This window comes from Protomyctophum parallelum (genome assembly GCF_964188405.1).
Source record: "Protomyctophum parallelum genome assembly, chromosome: 23".
NCBI classification, from domain to species: domain Eukaryota; kingdom Metazoa; phylum Chordata; class Actinopteri; order Myctophiformes; family Myctophidae; genus Protomyctophum; species Protomyctophum parallelum.
Genome location: NC_139715.1, coordinates 1,241,748 through 1,259,261, shown reverse-complemented (window position 1 = coordinate 1,259,261; position 17,514 = coordinate 1,241,748).

Below are 17,514 nucleotides of genomic sequence, written 5' to 3'. Positions count from 1 at the left end.
TGGTGGTGGAGGTGTGTAACTGTCACAGATAGATAGATAGATAGATAGATAGATAGATAGATAGATAGATAGATAGATAGATAGATAGATAGATAGATAGATAGATAGATAGATAGATAGATAGATAGATAGATAGATAGATAGATAGATATAGATAGACGATCTACAACCTCGTGTTGCGGTGTGACACGCTTTGAGCTTGTAGATCAGCTTTTTCACTTTTGACAATTTGAATCCATGATGCATTGATATTAAAAGGAAAAAGTACTTTGTAATTTGTCATTTTGAATACTTTAGTATGCGTACTTTTTCCACCACTGATGACTGGAATCCAACATCAGGGACTCAGGGAGTCTAAATTAGTACCTATGTAATAGACAGTAATTACCTAGTAATTATTACTGGCGGTTCATGAGCTGGCAGTTCATGATCTATAGCTGTTTTTCAATTGAGTGCTATAGCGCCACCCTTTGGCCAATGGTTGTGGGCTTTGTGTCTAAGCAGGGGGACATAGCCCTCTACCATAATGCCACATTTCGTAAAAAACAACTGCATAGTTTGGCCTGGAGTGCGTACATAAGAAAATATGTATAATTCAGAATAATGGGTGATCTTCACTGATCTAATGCATTCACATGGAATCAGGCGAGCGGTAGATGGCAAACAGCAAAACCTGCTGGACGGCACGGTAAAAAGATTTAATATTTTAACATCCGTCCTGTTCCGTTTAGGGACTGATCGTTATTTGTCAAAGGTTGGTATGGTGCAAAAAAGGGGGGGGGGGGGGGGGGGGGGGTCATTAAACTATTTTTTGAGCCTGAGGGGGGGATATGTTTATTTTTATTTTGGCTTGGGGGAGGTTGTACAACTTTATTTTGCTGAATTTTGTATTTAAAAAAAGGTTTTGATTATTTTGTTTTTCATATAGTATTTTACTCCTATCTATATAAAGTTTACCCTGTGTGGCGAGTGTACTACTGTACTTGGTATCTTCCATGTGTGCGCAACTGCGCATACAAATACAACAGATCTACAAGCTAACAACGTGTTGCTTGGTTACACGTTGTTAGCTTGTAGATCTGTTCTACCACCAAAGGTCCCTCCCCCGGCCGCTGATGTAGTTTGCCCCGTCTGCCACTAGCCACTTCAAAACAGCGCGGGACAGATTGATTCTGCGTTCATAACATTTCCAGTAGAAAAAGTTAAAAATGTTTCAAGCTATGAACCGCAATGTTTGAATTGCGGGCCAGCAGCAAGAGCCAAGAGCCAGTGGAAGGCGAGGAGCAGCAGGTTGACAGCACCGCTGTTGAGGTTGCGGTGGTGTGAGGTGTCTCGGTGCTACCCCCATCTATACCCCCATCTATAGGCACCTGGCTACTTGGCTTTGCGTTGGTGCATCTACCCTTAATGGTAGCTGTCTGCAGTAATACTATTGTCAGAGTTGCTTGCTACACTACTAACTGCATCTGCAACACTGTGGTCAGCCTGTCTGTCGTTGCCGTGGTTGGCGCGTCTATCATGTGATGTATGGCTGTTTGGTTGCAAACTGTTTTGTGGTGTCTGCGCCCGCACTTTTCTGAGTGAATGCCCTGCGAATGCCCTGCGTTCTACAATTACGCACGACACGCGCAACAGCATTTTAATGGCATTGTCATAATTCTGGTCTGATAAAGCCAATCCCGCGACTACATAGCCGCTCTGCCACTTAAGAATACTCACTTTAAATATGTGAATTTATCAGACTTTCTGAGACTTGTGTTTTTGTCTATTGCTGTCTCAAATTGACTCCAAAAGCTTTGCCATTGACTCGTACATATCCAGTGAACTTCTCCATGGTCAGTTTAGGCAGTTTGACGGTAGGGCTGGTCTAAAAGCATGCAGCTGTCATGTGCATCTTTGCGCACTCGCATTGCAATGGTGGATTGTTGGTGTGTGCGTCACAGTAGCCTACTTGTGTTTTGTTCGCGGTGCCATGTACTTTTGTCTGCATATGTGGTTGTAATAGATTAAAGAAAGAGTTACACTATTCGGTGGTGCCTGGCTGGCTAAATGAGCCGAGCAGGCAGTTGAACGTTGGTGTTGCGCAAATTGTGCTTTTCTCTGTGGAGTATGACGCTGTAGTATTATGGTATGACTTTACGCACGAGGCTCACCTCAAAAATAGCCAATCTAAGCTCACAAATTTGTGTCGCATCATCAGCGTGTTGTTGTGAGCTTGTAGGTGCAATATTTAAATCTTTAGTTGGAAGAATGCAATGGCATATCATCAGTGTTGAGTGTTGACCATAATGTAATGACGGAAATGGAACCAAATGAACCCCAGACTGTCATGGTCTGTCCCCCTACAGACCATGTTTTCCTTGTCAGCCACTCCCACTCTCCATTCCATCTCTCAGTCATTGTCAACACACCTGTTTCCACCCCCTCTTCAGCCCTACAGTGCCATGCCCATTCCACACCTGTGAACACTCCTGCAATTACCCTGCTCCCTATAAGACTGGACTCATTTCAGAAACAAACTGTCAGATCATTACTTCCTTGTCCCCGAGTTGTTCCCGAGTTCCTAGTGCTTTGTATTCCTGAGAGGTTCTGCATTATTTGTGTTTTCTCTCATGTTCCACTGATTCCTCGTCGTGCCTAGAGTTTTGCGTCTTGGACTTTCTGCTTTGAGGTCTTTGTAAGTTTTGGACAATCTGTTGACTTTTTGAACAGTTTGCTTTTTGGTTTTGCTGATTTTGCTGCAGTGCTACTCTTTGTTGTAAGCTAGTCTGCTTTCTGAATATTAAATCATTTATTATGCACATTCCTGCTCTCTTGTCCTGCATTTGGGTCCTACCCTCCCTGCCTATCGTAACAGAATGATCTGACCATTCTGGACCCAGCGGACAAGTTTTCTTTTTTGCATTGTTTAGTTTTTGATTTTTTTGCCAGTGTTTCTGTCAGTGAGCTGCTGAGGCTGTCAACCATGGCCAGTAGCCACCAGCCCAGCCTACCCTTTTCACACAAGGACTTTGGTGTAACAAAGGAGATTTTTTATGAGGATCCTCAGTTCCTCACTCAACTGGCCAAATATTGGAGGCTGAATCGGGCATTTGCCCAATATACGGCTTTCTTCCGGTGGGAGAGTAGGGGTGCACCGTTTCCTCAGTTACCCTCTGAAGAGGTCGCTCCGGTCACCCCTGCTCTTCAGCCCACTTCCTCACCCAACCTGCCTGGCACTCCGCTGCCCGGCCCTCTGCTGCCTGGCACTCCGCTGCCCGGCCCTCCGCTGCCCGGCCCTCCGCTGCCCGGCTCTCTGCTGCCTGGCACTCCACTGCCCGGCCCTCTGCTGCCTGGCACTCCGCTGCCCGGCCCTCCGCTGCCCGGCTCCCCGCCGCCCAGCATGCCTGGCCCTCTGCTGCCCGGCTCCCCGCCGCCCAGCATGCCTGGCCCTCCGCTGCCCGGCTCCCCGCCGCCCAGCATGCCTGGCCCTCTGCTGCCCGGCTCCCCGCCGCCCAGCATGCCTGGCCCTCTGCTGCCCGGCTCCCCGCCGCCCAGCATGCCTGGCCCTCCGCTGCCCGGCTCCCCGCCGCCCAGCATGCCTGGCCCTCCGCTGCCCGGCCCTCCGCTGCCCGGCCCTCCGCTGCCCGGCCCTCCGCGGCCCGGCCCTCCGCTGCCCGGCCCTCCGCTGCCCGGCCCTCCGCGGCCCGGCCCTCCGCTGCCCGGCCCTCCGCGGCCCGGCCCTCCGCGGCCCGGCCCTCCGCTGCCCGGCCCTCCGCGGCCCGGCCCTCCGCGGCCCGGCCCTCTGCTGCCCGGCCCTCCGCTGCCCGGCCCTCCGGCTGCAGCTTCCCTAACATACCCTACGGCTCCCCTGCCTCTGCCTGTGGCTTTCCTGGCGTCGCCTGCAGTGTCTTCTGCTTCGTCTCGGCCTCCTGGCCGACCACCGGACGACACCTCCGCCTCGTCTCAGCCCCCTGGTCGTCCACCGGACGACACCTCCGCCTCGTCTCAGCCCCCTGGTCGCCCACCGGACGTCGCCTCATCTCTGTCGTCTCGGCCTCCCAGCCGCCCACCCGGCGACAGCTTCGCCTCGTTTCGGCCTCCCGGTCGTCCACCCGATGACGCCACCTCGTCTCTGCCTCCAGGCCGTCCGCCAGACTACGCCTCATCTGTCTCGTCCCAGGCCGCCCACCTGACATCACCTGCTCAGCTTCAGTTCCCCTCCTCCAGGCCCCCTCCACCCACCCTGCTCTGTGCTCCAGGCCAGCGTGGTGGGACGTCTGGTAGCCGTCCCTTGAGAGGGAGGTACTGTCATGGTCTGTCCCCCTACAGACCATGTTTTCCTTGTCAGCCACTCCCACTCTCCATTCCATCTCTCAGTCATTGTCAACACACCTGTTTCCACCCCCTCTTCAGCCCTACAGTGCCATGCCCATTCCACACCTGTGAACACTCCTGCAATTACCCTGCTCCCTATAAGACTGGACTCATTTCAGAAACAAACTGTCAGATCATTACTTCCTTGTCCCCGAGTTGTTCCCGAGTTCCTATTGCTTTGTATTCCTGAGAGGTTCTGCATTATTTGTGTTTTCTCTCATGTTCCACTGATTCCTCGTCGTGCCTAGAGTTTTGCGTCTTGGACTTTCTGCTTTGAGGTCTTTGTAAGTTTTGGACAATCTGTTGACTTTTTGAACAGTTTGCTTTTTGGTTTTGCTGATTTTGCTGCAGTGCTACTCTTTGTTGTAAGCTAGTCTGCTTTCTGAATATTAAATCATTTATTATGCACATTCCTGCTCTCTTGTCCTGCATTTGGGTCCTACCCTCCCTGCCTATCGTAACACAGACGGCCGCCGCCTAATAAACGATCAGCGTTTACTTTATTCTGCTATACTGTTGGTGTGAATATAAAATAAATATAGTCTATGGTGTTTGGATGGGGGGGGGGGGGGGGGGGTCATATATATTCTTCCAGTCCCTGAGGGGGGGTCCCGAAAAAATATTTGGAGGCTGGGGGGGGATGAGGAAAAATAAAAAAAATAAATCACATCTGCACCACCCCCCCCCCTGGTGGATAAATAACGATCAGTCCCTTACCGTCCTGCTCCCGTCCACTAAAATGACTTCCGGTTTGCCATCTACTGCTAGCCAGGGTCAGAGGTCAAACTGCTACTGCTTGCTATATGATGAATTCCTGTTCTGTTCTGTAACTATATAGAAGTGTCTATTTGTATGTCTCTAAATGTTTTGATGAATTGAACAATGTGGACCCTGTTGTAAACAAGTGTAAGGCTTAATTGGGTCGTCCACTCACAGTTAAGTCTTTGAAGACTGTCAAAATGAACTTACATTGCAACTTAACAAAGATAGTACAGGAGATGCTGTAGTATAAGACTATCTGCAATAATTTAGGGGGTGGGTGGCAGTTTGTGATTTGGAAAACAAAAAGACCTAACTGTTTCTTTGTAATGATGTAAGTCACAGTTTGAGCAGTTGTTTCTTCACCAGAGCTGGTTCTACTTGGTTCTGATGTTACTGAAAGAATCCTCTTTGACTCTGCTGCATTAATTAATATCCACTTATATTATTCAATACTGTTAGACATATACCATCCAGATACTCATTGCATGTACATAATACCCATAGCATATCATTTGTGAGTCCCAATGGAGAGTGTTTGGTGTTTTAAGGTTTATTATAAACCAGCAGCTTTTATGCACCACATATGGAAAAACTCCCAGAAAGCAGCAGGCACTCTTACTTATGTTACACACTGCAAAAACAAAATATCAAGAAAGTAAATATGTCCTTGTTTGGAGCATTTAAGTCTTATTTTTTTCATAAAAAGAAAAACATTGCTTGACAAGCATGTTTCACACTAGGATGTTTTCCTCATTTTAAGGAATAATTACTTATATTTTCTTAACAGTTTCCGTGCCTTGAATGGATTACTCCAGGTTAATGTCGCTGCCGTATCGGACATACCCGCCTTTTGTTTTATGTGTTTAATCCGCCGTAATGTAATGAATCAAAAGAAAATCCGTCTTCGTCGCGGAGTATGAGACTGGATGCCTTCGCTGTGATGCCGAAACCGGAAATCGTCACATGCTGTGGGCTGCTAGGGCTTCTGGGAAATTGAGGCCAATGGAAATGCATTGGGTGCAACGCCTCATTGAAACCAATCTTGTGTGCGTCTTCCGCGTGCACCAAGATGGTGGATGCTACACACAGATCATAACAAACCACGGGAGCTTTTTTTGATGGATTTTCGCGGATTAAAAGCCCAAATAATTCAGCGTATGCTCTAAAGGTAATACAACAATCTCGGCAGTGAAGGGGGGTTGATTAAAATGCGGGTTAATCGTAAAAAACAGTCAAACTGTTAATAGGGAATTAAATCAAATATTGAGGAATATTTAACCAGTAACAAGCTACAACAAGGATTTGCATGCATATCCCAGCAGAGGCACAAGATTATATTTCCTTATTTGAAGACTAAGACCAGTTCTTCTCAATATAAGAAATGATGAATGCACTACAGTTTCTGGCCTATCAAAGTATGAAGGCTGCATTTCTATTACATTTGATTTGAGTTTTATTTGGAATATTGTTTACTAACTCTGTCTGGGGACACCAGGGGTCCTTGAAGGAGTCCCAGGGGGTCCTGAGCTAAATGATAAATAGGAACCAAATGGACCCTTATGGGTATGTAACTCAGACAGTGTACAATGTTCCAATTTTTTTAAATTAAACTATTATCTAATGTTGTGCCTGAGCTGTTTTTTTCTTTTTTTTTTCTTGTATTGTTTGTTATTGTGTTCTTGTTGTGTATTGTCTGTTGTGGGGGGGCCAATAGGGGCTTATGTGGGGGCCAATAAGGGCTTGTGTTGGGGGCCAATAAGGGCTTGTGTTGGGGGCAAACAAGGGCTTATTTGGGGGGCAAATAAGGGCTTGGGCAGTTGGGGGGCCAATAAGGGCTTGTGTGGGCGGCAAATAAGGGCTTGTGAGGGGGGCAATAAGGACTTATGTGGGGGCCAAAAAGGGCTTGTGTGGAGGGCCAATAAGGGCTTATGTGGGGGCCAATAAGGGCTTATGTGGAGGGCCAATAAGGGCTTATGTGGAGGGCCAATAAGGGCTTATGTGGAGGGCCAATAAGGGCTTATGTGGAGGGCCAATAAGGGCTTATGTGGGGGCCAATAAGGGCTTATGTGGAGGGCCAATAAGGGCTTATGTGGAGGGCCAATAAGGGCTTATGTGGGGGGTAAATAAGTGCCATTGGCCACAAGTAATGATAATTCCACTATCATAATGAATTATATTTTAATGCGCTGGCTGCCATCAGTCAGTTTTAGTTTCAGACTAATGAAAACATATTGCTTATTTTACTGTCCAATGACCATGAAATGGCACAAGGGACGGACTCCACAAAAAGACCATGCCCAAAACTAGGCGCGCTACACACGCCCACACATGTACCCTTTTCTGGAGTTTGAGACCCTGCCCCCTCAGTGCTCTCTGCTGCATAACAGTGTGGATGCCTTCTGGGTCATCGTACGACATTCCTACACAAAGTTAGCTTATTTCAGTTAATGCAGTATATCCACTATATCATTGGAGTTATACCCCCTTTGTAGGCCTAATGGACATAGCTAAAGTGGATAACTTTGCAACCTTGTTATTTCTTGTAATATCTTTACAGTGAATTGTAAATTTCTTCCGAATTGCCCCATCATCCACAAACAATGACAAAAAGCCATCTTTTCATTCCTTTAAGAACATCATGTATAAGTATCATAATAGAAAATAACAGTCCTCAATATTCTGTGCTTTCACAACATCCATTTAATTAGGGCTATTCATTATTTATTATTGTTTAAAATACACGTGAATTTATATATACTGTTTTACGTGCATAATCCAAAACGTTTATTTAGAGGAAACAGTTATTAGCAAATATAAAATATATTTATTAGAGCAGTGACACCCCCTCAGAGGAGATGGTATGGTCCAGGTACGATGAAGCAATATGTGACGTAGATAAACTCCGAACCGGACCGCGCCATTTCAAACTCAAACACACTACAGTAACACAGCCGCACGTTCAAACTTTCAATAAACAACATATATTGGATATTGCTGACTACACCGCGTAATGGAACTGACGACGTGATCACTAGCACGCTCGCAGGTATGGTATATACCCGTATAGACATTTGTAAAACGTGTTTTGTTTAATGTGTTGCTGGCAATGGTTAGCAACTTAGCATTGTTAGCTGCGAACGTTAGCCAGGCCCAGCCAGCCACATTAGGTTGTAGCTACTGTAAAACGCATTTAATGTTTCAAGGGTTGTGCTTACTGCAAAACGTTTTGTGTCTGACATTACTATGGTTAGCTTCATATGTCCGTATTGTGTGGCTTCATATGGCTGCAGTGTTAAACTTATAACTAGCTTCAGGCGGTGGTTCTCAAACGTTTTGATGTCAATGAGCCCCAAATGTATACACTTAAAAGCCTGCGGACCCCCATTTGAAAAGAGATGCCAAGGACCAACATAATAAAAGATTTGTACTGCTATTGCAGTGATTCTGAACCATTTTAATTTCAAGAACTCCCAGTTTAATGGCATTAGACCAGTGGTTCTCAACCAGTGGTCCTTTAGGGTAGTGGTTACCAAAGTGTGGTCCGGGGTCCCCACGTAAATTATAGTTTGGACCCTTATTGGTCTGTACTCTAGTGTACACATGGAACCAAATGGACCATGACAGGTCCATTTGTACACCCTCAGAGTTAAATTAAAATTGCTTTTACAATTTACATTGGGGGTCCCAGAGATAGAAATGCCATTAAATGGGGGTAGCCTAATGCATGTCAAACTGGGGGGCCTTGAAATTAAACAGGTTGAGAATATCTGCTAGAGCTGTAAAAACTTCTCTTATGGGGGTCCCCAGCCTGCCTTAGACTGTGTCATCTAAGGCAGGCTTCATTCTGCTGTAGGAAGAGCTAAATGTCAGAACATGTACAAGAAATGTAAAATGATTGAATATACTTGTGAACCACAATGCTTTCATTTCCTCTTTGGAAAATGAAAATGTATAAAATGATGGGACCTACCCTCAAGAACCCCAGACCCACTTTGAAAACCACTTATTTGCAGGCACCGGGCTGAATTAGTTAGTTTAATAAATAACTAATTTATGTTCCAGCTGCCAATATTGATGTTGAGATGCTTTACACCTTCTCTCGGGAGGAGGTTTTGGAACTCTTTCCGGGGCCTGCAAACTTTTTAAGGCGTCGGCTTATATGGCAGTTGGTGACTGGAGACAAAAGGGTAAATTCTTTGAGTTTACATTATGACATTGCATTATTTTTATTTCATTTTTTTTGTCCCTGCTAGTCAGATGTCTCACGGTATACTCTTCGATATGGTTTGGCATGTCAATAATGCGCAACATTAAGTACTTGTACTTGCATTCTTTAATTTATGCCTAATTAGTAAAGGCACACTACAATAGAAAGTTAAGCATTAAGTAATGTCTTATTAAAATGTATTTCAGGCTGAGCCTTCTACTCCTGCTCCTGTACATCCACAACCATCAACCAGTGGAGAAAGTGGGCTTTCAAAAGAAGACCTCAATGTTTCGGCGACTGTGACCATGGCCACCCCAACATACGTTCTCTACACTGACAGTGATCTCGAACGAGCGAGAAGTGCCTACTTTGAGGAGATGCGGCTGGGGACAGAGCCCAGCATGTTATCCAAGGAGCTCTTTTGTCGACTAATAAGAAGCACCATGACAAACATGCTTTCAATGGCAAGAGTGATCAGCTCCAGGTATCCAAAAAGATTTGAGGTTGAAGCAATGGCCAACAGATTGATGGAGTACTATCCACTGTTGAGTATTAGCTGTTCACCGGTAAGTAGCTTTTGTAACAATAGTTTCAGGTTTTTAGCACAGCTAGACTAAATATAACTGCTCAATTCTAATTGGTTGCACCTACATTTGCAAGTTGGAAACATTAATTGTTTTGGCACACTGTGTTTATCATGTGTTTTTACATACTCCGATACGTCAATCGAGCAAATGGCAGGCGTAAACGGTGATCTGTCCAATGCCAGACAACCATTACCACATTTAATATCTGCATTTGAATACATTGTCTATAGTGAATGAAGCATCATCATTTAGCCTGTTTACATTTTAACATGGGGAAAGAATGTGGGGTTTGCTCATTATTTAGCATTTGAAAAACATTGAATAAAAGTGCAGTCATCAGAAATAAAATATGACATTGTAAAATATGTGAAGGCCTTCACATTGTGCCATTATGAATACTGTCAAATTTAACTTACATTTTCTGCAAGCGCTCCGCAGTATGGCGACGTATAATTAATTCTAGATTGGAAGTGGAGACGCAGCCGTTGTCTCGCATCAGATTATTTCAGCATGATCAACTGAGTTTAGTTTATGCCTCACAGAGAGTGGGCCAGTTGCTGTTGCTGATAGGAATATTTTTGCAATGCTGAGCTGCAACGAATCTGTTCTGTGACCCAGCATAGCTCTGTGTCTGTGCCACAGCAACAAGTGATTTTGTGACTTGACGTAAACCATACAGCTCACGCACACACACATTGTTTATTATTTAGCGCTTGTGTGTCACTTGGCTTCAGCGTTGCCTGTCATGGTGCACGCACGTTAGGGGGAGGCGGGCGGGGGAGAGCACGGCAAGTCTTGTAACTGGCACAAGAATTTAGTCAGACACAGACGGACGGATGGATCATGCAATGCTGCCATTCTCCACTGCTTCCATAAACAATAATCACGGCCACCCAACGCTCATGTCAGGTTAAACGGTTTGCCGGTTTTGACGGATGAAACCTTAATGAAATCATTAAACCGTAGTAAACCGCAAAACCGAAATATCGCACAACCTTAACTAAGATGATTTGACAATATAATAATGTGTTGTTAGGCCTTGACCAGTTTTGTACAGAAACCAGACCACTGTCTTCTATACTAAAGTGGAACCTTTAAATTGAACTTACGTTGCACCTTAATACAATAATTAAAGTACAGGGGATGTGGTAGTAGAAGGCTTGTGTACTATTTATGAAGACTGCCTGCAATCATTTTAGGGGTGAGTGGCAGTTTGTGTTTTGGAAAACAAATAGGCCTAACTGTGTAAGATGCTGGGATGTAAATCACAGTATGAGCAGTTGTTTCTTCACCAGAGCTGGTTCTACTTGGTTCTGATGTTACTGAAATAATGTAGAGCAATCCTCTTTGACTCTGCTGCATTCATTAATATCCACTTATATTATTCAATACTGTTAGACATATATTATCCTGATACTCATTGCATGTATTGCATTTCCTTTGCTTTCAGGCATGATGGTGAAAGTGTGAATGCACGCCAGTGTTTCTCACTTGGCCTGGACCGCTGGAAAGACAACTATACCACCCTGTTTAATGGAGCAGAATCCTGCAGGTGAGAACTATGAACACCTTTGTTTACCCCCTGTGCAAACATCTGTCCCGTATGGCCTGAATCACGAGCCAGTTTATTATAACTCTGTTCATCCCCAGATGTTCACACTAATACTGTATCTACTGTACATCACATGATGTCACATCCAGGCTTATATAGCTCTAGCCTCTAAAGACCTACACTGTGCCTGTAACCTGTGTTGTTTTCGTCGACTAAAACTAAGACAAAAAATGTTCATCGACTACCTTTTTCCGCTGACGAAAACTAAATGAAAACTAAGCTACGAGGACTAAGACTAAGACTAAATATACTGACAATGTTGTATAGACAAATACAAACTAGACTAAAATGCTAGGAAGGGAATATAGTGGACAAGAGATCCAGTATAAGTCATGTTACACTTTACACTTGGTTCCATGCTGAAAATAGCCAATATACAAACACTAAAACATTCCAGGTGACTAAAATGTGACTGAAACTAAATTAAAACTATTGAAGAGACTTTGACTAAAACTAAAATCAAAATTTGCTGCCAAAAACAACACTGACTGTTAACCTGCCTCCCGTTTAGGTATACAATTAGACCATTCGTCCGGAAACAGTGTCACGAGCAGTGGTGGAAAGTACATTTACATTTACTTGTGAGCTTGTAGATTGGCTATTTTAAAGCAGTTTTTAAACTGGAAATGGGACATTCTGCAATATGAGTAGTTTTACTTGTTTTAAGGATTATTTGGATGCCGACACCGTTCTACTTTTACGTCCAGTATGTGACAGTACACGTGTGACAGCCATAACTTAAAGGAGCATTCAGTGATTTGGAGGGGAAAAAAACAGTAATTCCCCCTTCATATTACTGTTGATCAATTGTACTTTTAACATAATTCACATTATGAAACAGTAATAATGATGTTAGTGAAGTAGTTGTTACTGAACAAACAATATAGCAATGATTTACTAGAGCCATTTTAACAAAACATATTTTTACAGCACAGCACCTTTAACATTTCACAAAGGAAGTTCTGTAGTTGAAAGAGTCAAAGAGGTGTAAACTGGTCTCAGTTCATCCATAATGTGATCATTAACAGGTGATCTGTCCAATGCCAGACAACCAGTGACCATTAACACATTTAATCTCTGCATGTGAATGCATTGTCTATAGTGAATGAAGCATCATCATTTAGCCTGTTTACATTTTAACATGGGGAAAGAATGTGGGGTTTGTTCATTATTTAGCATTTGAAAAACATTGAATAAAAGTGCAGTCATCAGAAATAACATATGAGTAAAATATGTGAAGGCCTTCACATTGTGCCTACTATTTATGAAGACTGTCAAATTGAACTTACATTGCAACTTAAAAAAGATAGTACAGGAGATTCTGTAGTATAAGACTATCTGCAATCATTTAGGGGGTGGGTGGCAGTTTGTGATTTGGAAAACAAATAGGCCTGACTGTTTCTTTGTAATGATGTAAATCACAGTATGAGCAGTTGTTTCTTCACCAGAGCTATGGTTCTACTTGGTTCTGATGTTACTGAAAGACTCCTCTTTGACTCTGCTGCATTAATTAATATCCACTTATATTATTCAATACGGTTAGACATATATTATCCAGATACTCATTGCATGTACATAATATCCATAGCATATCATTTGTGAATATCAGTCTCCAGTAGGAGTCCCAATGGAGAGTGTTTGGTAGGAACTCTACTCCTTTGAGGTTTTTAATGTTTATTATAAACCAGCTGATTTTATGCACCACATATGGAAAAACTCCCAGGAAACAGCAGGTATGCTGGCACTCTTATTTATGTTACACTTTAAGACTGTTCTGTTTCCCACTGCATTTGATTGAGTTTGACTGTATTTCTCTTCTGCGCTGTAATATTTTGTTATTTTTATTTATTTTGTTTCAGTTATTTGTTTCCTGATTTACCAATAACTAAATAATCATGTTTTCTATATTATATGCTTTGACTCTGACAGTGTCTGTTATTTAGGATTTATGCTCACTCCTGCATTTACTTTACTCACGTCCACGTCATAGACTGATAGGATGTACTTATATTCATACATCAATGTATTATAATTTGGATATAGTTTAGATTAATTAAATATGAAGCTTACAAAGCAATCTCACAGTTAGCAGTTTATTTCTAGAATGTTGCATGGCCTGGGGGAGGAGCTACAGAGGGGTGGAGCATGCAGCAGTTTGTTAGGTTGTGATTGGTTGAGCCATTATTCTATTGTTCTCCTCTTTGGCCAATCAACACTAAGCAGTTAGTGGTTCCACATCTGGCTCTCTAGTATAAGAAGAGTTTGTAGTTGTCATTTCTCCACAACTCCTCCAGGATATCAATAATTTCTGATCACATCTGACTGTGGACTCCAGACTTCAGCTGAAGATGAACTCTACCAATGCCACCATGAACAGTTCTGCTCAACAGGGAGGACCCAATGATCAAGACCTCTGTAAGTTACTTACTGTGTCTATATGAATATACAGCATGTCATAAAAAGTTGTTTGTTTTGTTTTAATATTAGCATTGACTTAAAATACAGTTTTTTGTCATTTTCTAAAATGCACAACAAATATTAATTTATCGAACATTAAATGGTTGCTAATGTATAATTGTGTGCATTAACTGTGTTAGTTTCTGCAATTTGAAATACAACTAGAAAAAAAAATTCAAGAAATTTTACTGGGTGCCTGAAGCTCGCCAAGTCTGTGCAGCATTTGAGCCACGGACCACCATTTGATGACATTTAGCCTCTCAGAAGGGTCCATTTGGTTACATGTGAGCCAGGTCTCCCCATTGACTTTCAATGAGGTATTTTGTCTTAGTTCATTGCGCATTACGTTGCCACCAACATTCTAATGCTAACATGCTAACATGCTAATACTAACATGCTAACATGCTAGCATGCTAACATTTTAATGCTAACATGCTAATGCTAACATGATATCATGCTAAAATGCTAACATGCTGCTAACATGCTAATGCTAACATGCTAACATGCTAACATGCTAATGCTATCATGCTAACATGCTAATGCTATCATGCAAACATACTAATGTTAACATGCTAATGCTATCATGCTAACATGATCATGCTATCATGCTAACATTCTAATGCTAACATGCTAACATGCTAATGCTATCATGCTAATGCTATCATGCTAACATGCTAACATGCTAATGCTAACATGCTAACATGCTAATGCTAGCATGCTAATGCTATCATGCTAATATACTAACATACTAATGTTAACATGCTAATGCTAACATGCTAATGCTAACATGCTAACATGCTAATGTTAACATGCTAATGCTATCATGCTAACATGCTAATGCTAACATGCTAATGCTAACATGATAATATGCTAACATGCTAATGCTAACATGCTAATGCTAACATGCTAACATGCTAATGCTAACATGCTAATGCTATCATGCTAACATGCTAACATGCTAATGCTATCATGCTAACATTCTAATGCTAACATGCTAATGCTAACATGATAATGCTAACATGCTAATGCTATCATGCTAACATGCTAATGCTAACATGCTAATGCTAACATGCTAATGCTATCATGCTAACATGCTAATGTTAACATGCTAATGTTAACATGCTAATGCTATCATGCTAACATGCTAATGCTAACATGCTAATGCTAATATGCTAACATGCTAACATGCTAACATGCTCATGCTAACATGCTAACATGCTAACATGCTAATGCTAACATGCTAATGCTATCATGCTAACATGCTAATGCTAACATGCTAACATGCTAATGCTAACATGCTAATGCTATCATGCTAACATGCTAATGCTAAGATGTCTGAGCTGTAAGGGTCCATTTGGTTTCGTTCAGGGGGGCGGCCCGGTTCCGGCGAGCCGCCCTGCTTCTGAAACGGTCGAGAAATGACAGAGTTACGTGTTCCCCCGATTTTCTCCATTGACTTTCAATGTGTGTGTGTGCGTGCACATGTGTGCATGTGCGTGCATGTGCGTTCGTGTGTGCGCGTGTTTGAGAGGTGGTCAACTTGACCTTGAATCATTAACAAAGTATCAATTTCACCTGGGCTAGGGCTACTCTATGCGAATGCAAACACTATTGAAAGTTAAAACCACACTGATTCAGTGAGAGAACGTATGTCCGAACAAATTGCTCTATCGCAAAAAGTAAACGTCAAATGCGATTTTTGTTTTCGCCGTGAGTGACCTGAGACATTGAGGTACGCCGTGTGCGATCGTGGTATTGGTATGATAAAAAACGTGGTTATGAGAGCGAGTTAAGAAATTGTGTTTGTGATGAAAAAACTGCTGACTCATTCATGCATTTAACATGGAGTTGTATGACACATTATGATGGTACACCTGTCGCTTTCAGGGCTGTAGTTCACGTACCGTATGAATCTGGGCTGTGGTTGTGACATTGGGTGAAAGAGGACGAGTGTGGCTACAAAATTACCGAAACCCATGCGTGTAAAGTTAATATTTTGGCCGTGAGGACGATTTGTTCGGAGAATTTCGCTACCGTCTTCACATTGGCTTCTCCCTCTGATCCGCTCTCTCTCTGGCCGTGCGACACTCTATATCGAGATTTTTGCTCAGACCAAACACACTTTGAACTGCGATAGCGGGCAAACCGTGCAACGTATTCGAATTCCGTCTGAACCACAACAAAGTCGATGGCCTCGTGTGCTGTTTGAGGTTTAAATCGTGTTTCTACGTAACAGTATGCCAGAGCAATGTGGCTCCAAAGTAACGTCTCGTTTTCAGTTTTTACCCGCGTTTCCCCATTGACTTTGCATGGGGCATTTTTCGCGTCGTTTATTGCGAATTACGTCGGCACGGTAACCCGAAACGGAAAGAAAAGCACAAGCACACCATTCCCGGCCGAGCCGCACGTTTCGATGTATATATTGTGGGGCTTTGGTAAATCGTGCGGCCGGCCATAGACGTCAAAGTTTCGTGTCTTGAGGACGATTATTATTACTAGAAACAAAATTTCAAGAAATTTTACTGGGTGCCTGAAGCTCGCCAAGACTGTGCAGCATTTGAGCCACGGACCACCATTTGATGACATTTAGCCTATCAGAAGGGTCCATATGGTTACATGTGAGCCAGGTCTCCCCATTGACTTTCAATTTATTTATTGCGCATTACGTTGCCACCAACATTCTAATGCTATCATGCTAACATGCTAATGCTAACATGCTAATGCTAACATGCTAATGCTATCATGCTAACATGCTAATGCTATCATGCTAACATGCTAATGCTAACATGCTAACATGCTAATGCTAACATGATATCATGCTAACGCTAACATGCTAATGCTATCATGCTAACAAGCTCATGCTAACATGTTAATGCTAACATGTTGATGCTAACATGCTAATGCTAACATGCTAATGCTCTTATGCTAACAAGCTAATGCTAACATGCTAATGCTAACATGCTAATGCTAATAAGCTAATGCTCACATGCTAACAAGCTAATGCTAACATGCTAATGCTAACATGATAATGCTTGCATGCTAATGCTCACATGCTAACAAGCTGATGCTAACATGCTAATGCTAACATGCTAATACTAACATGTTGATGTTAACATGCTAATGCTCGCATGCTAACAAGCTAATGCTAACATGCTAATGCTAACAAGCTGATGCTAACATGCTACTGCTAACATGTTGATGCTAACATGCTAACAAGTTCATGCTAACATGCTAATGCTAACATGTTGATGCTAACATGCTAATGCTCTTATGCTAACAAGCTAATGCTAACATGCTAATGCTAACATGCTAATGCTAGCATGCTAACAAGCTAATGCTAACATGCTAATGCTAACATGCTAATGCTCACATGCTAATGCTCGCATGCTAACATTCTAATGCTAACATGCTAATGCTCGCATGCTAACATGATAATGTTAACATGCTAATGCTAACATGCTACTGCTAACATGTTGATGCTAACATGCTAACAAGTTCATGCTAACATGTTGATGCTAACATGCTAATGCTCT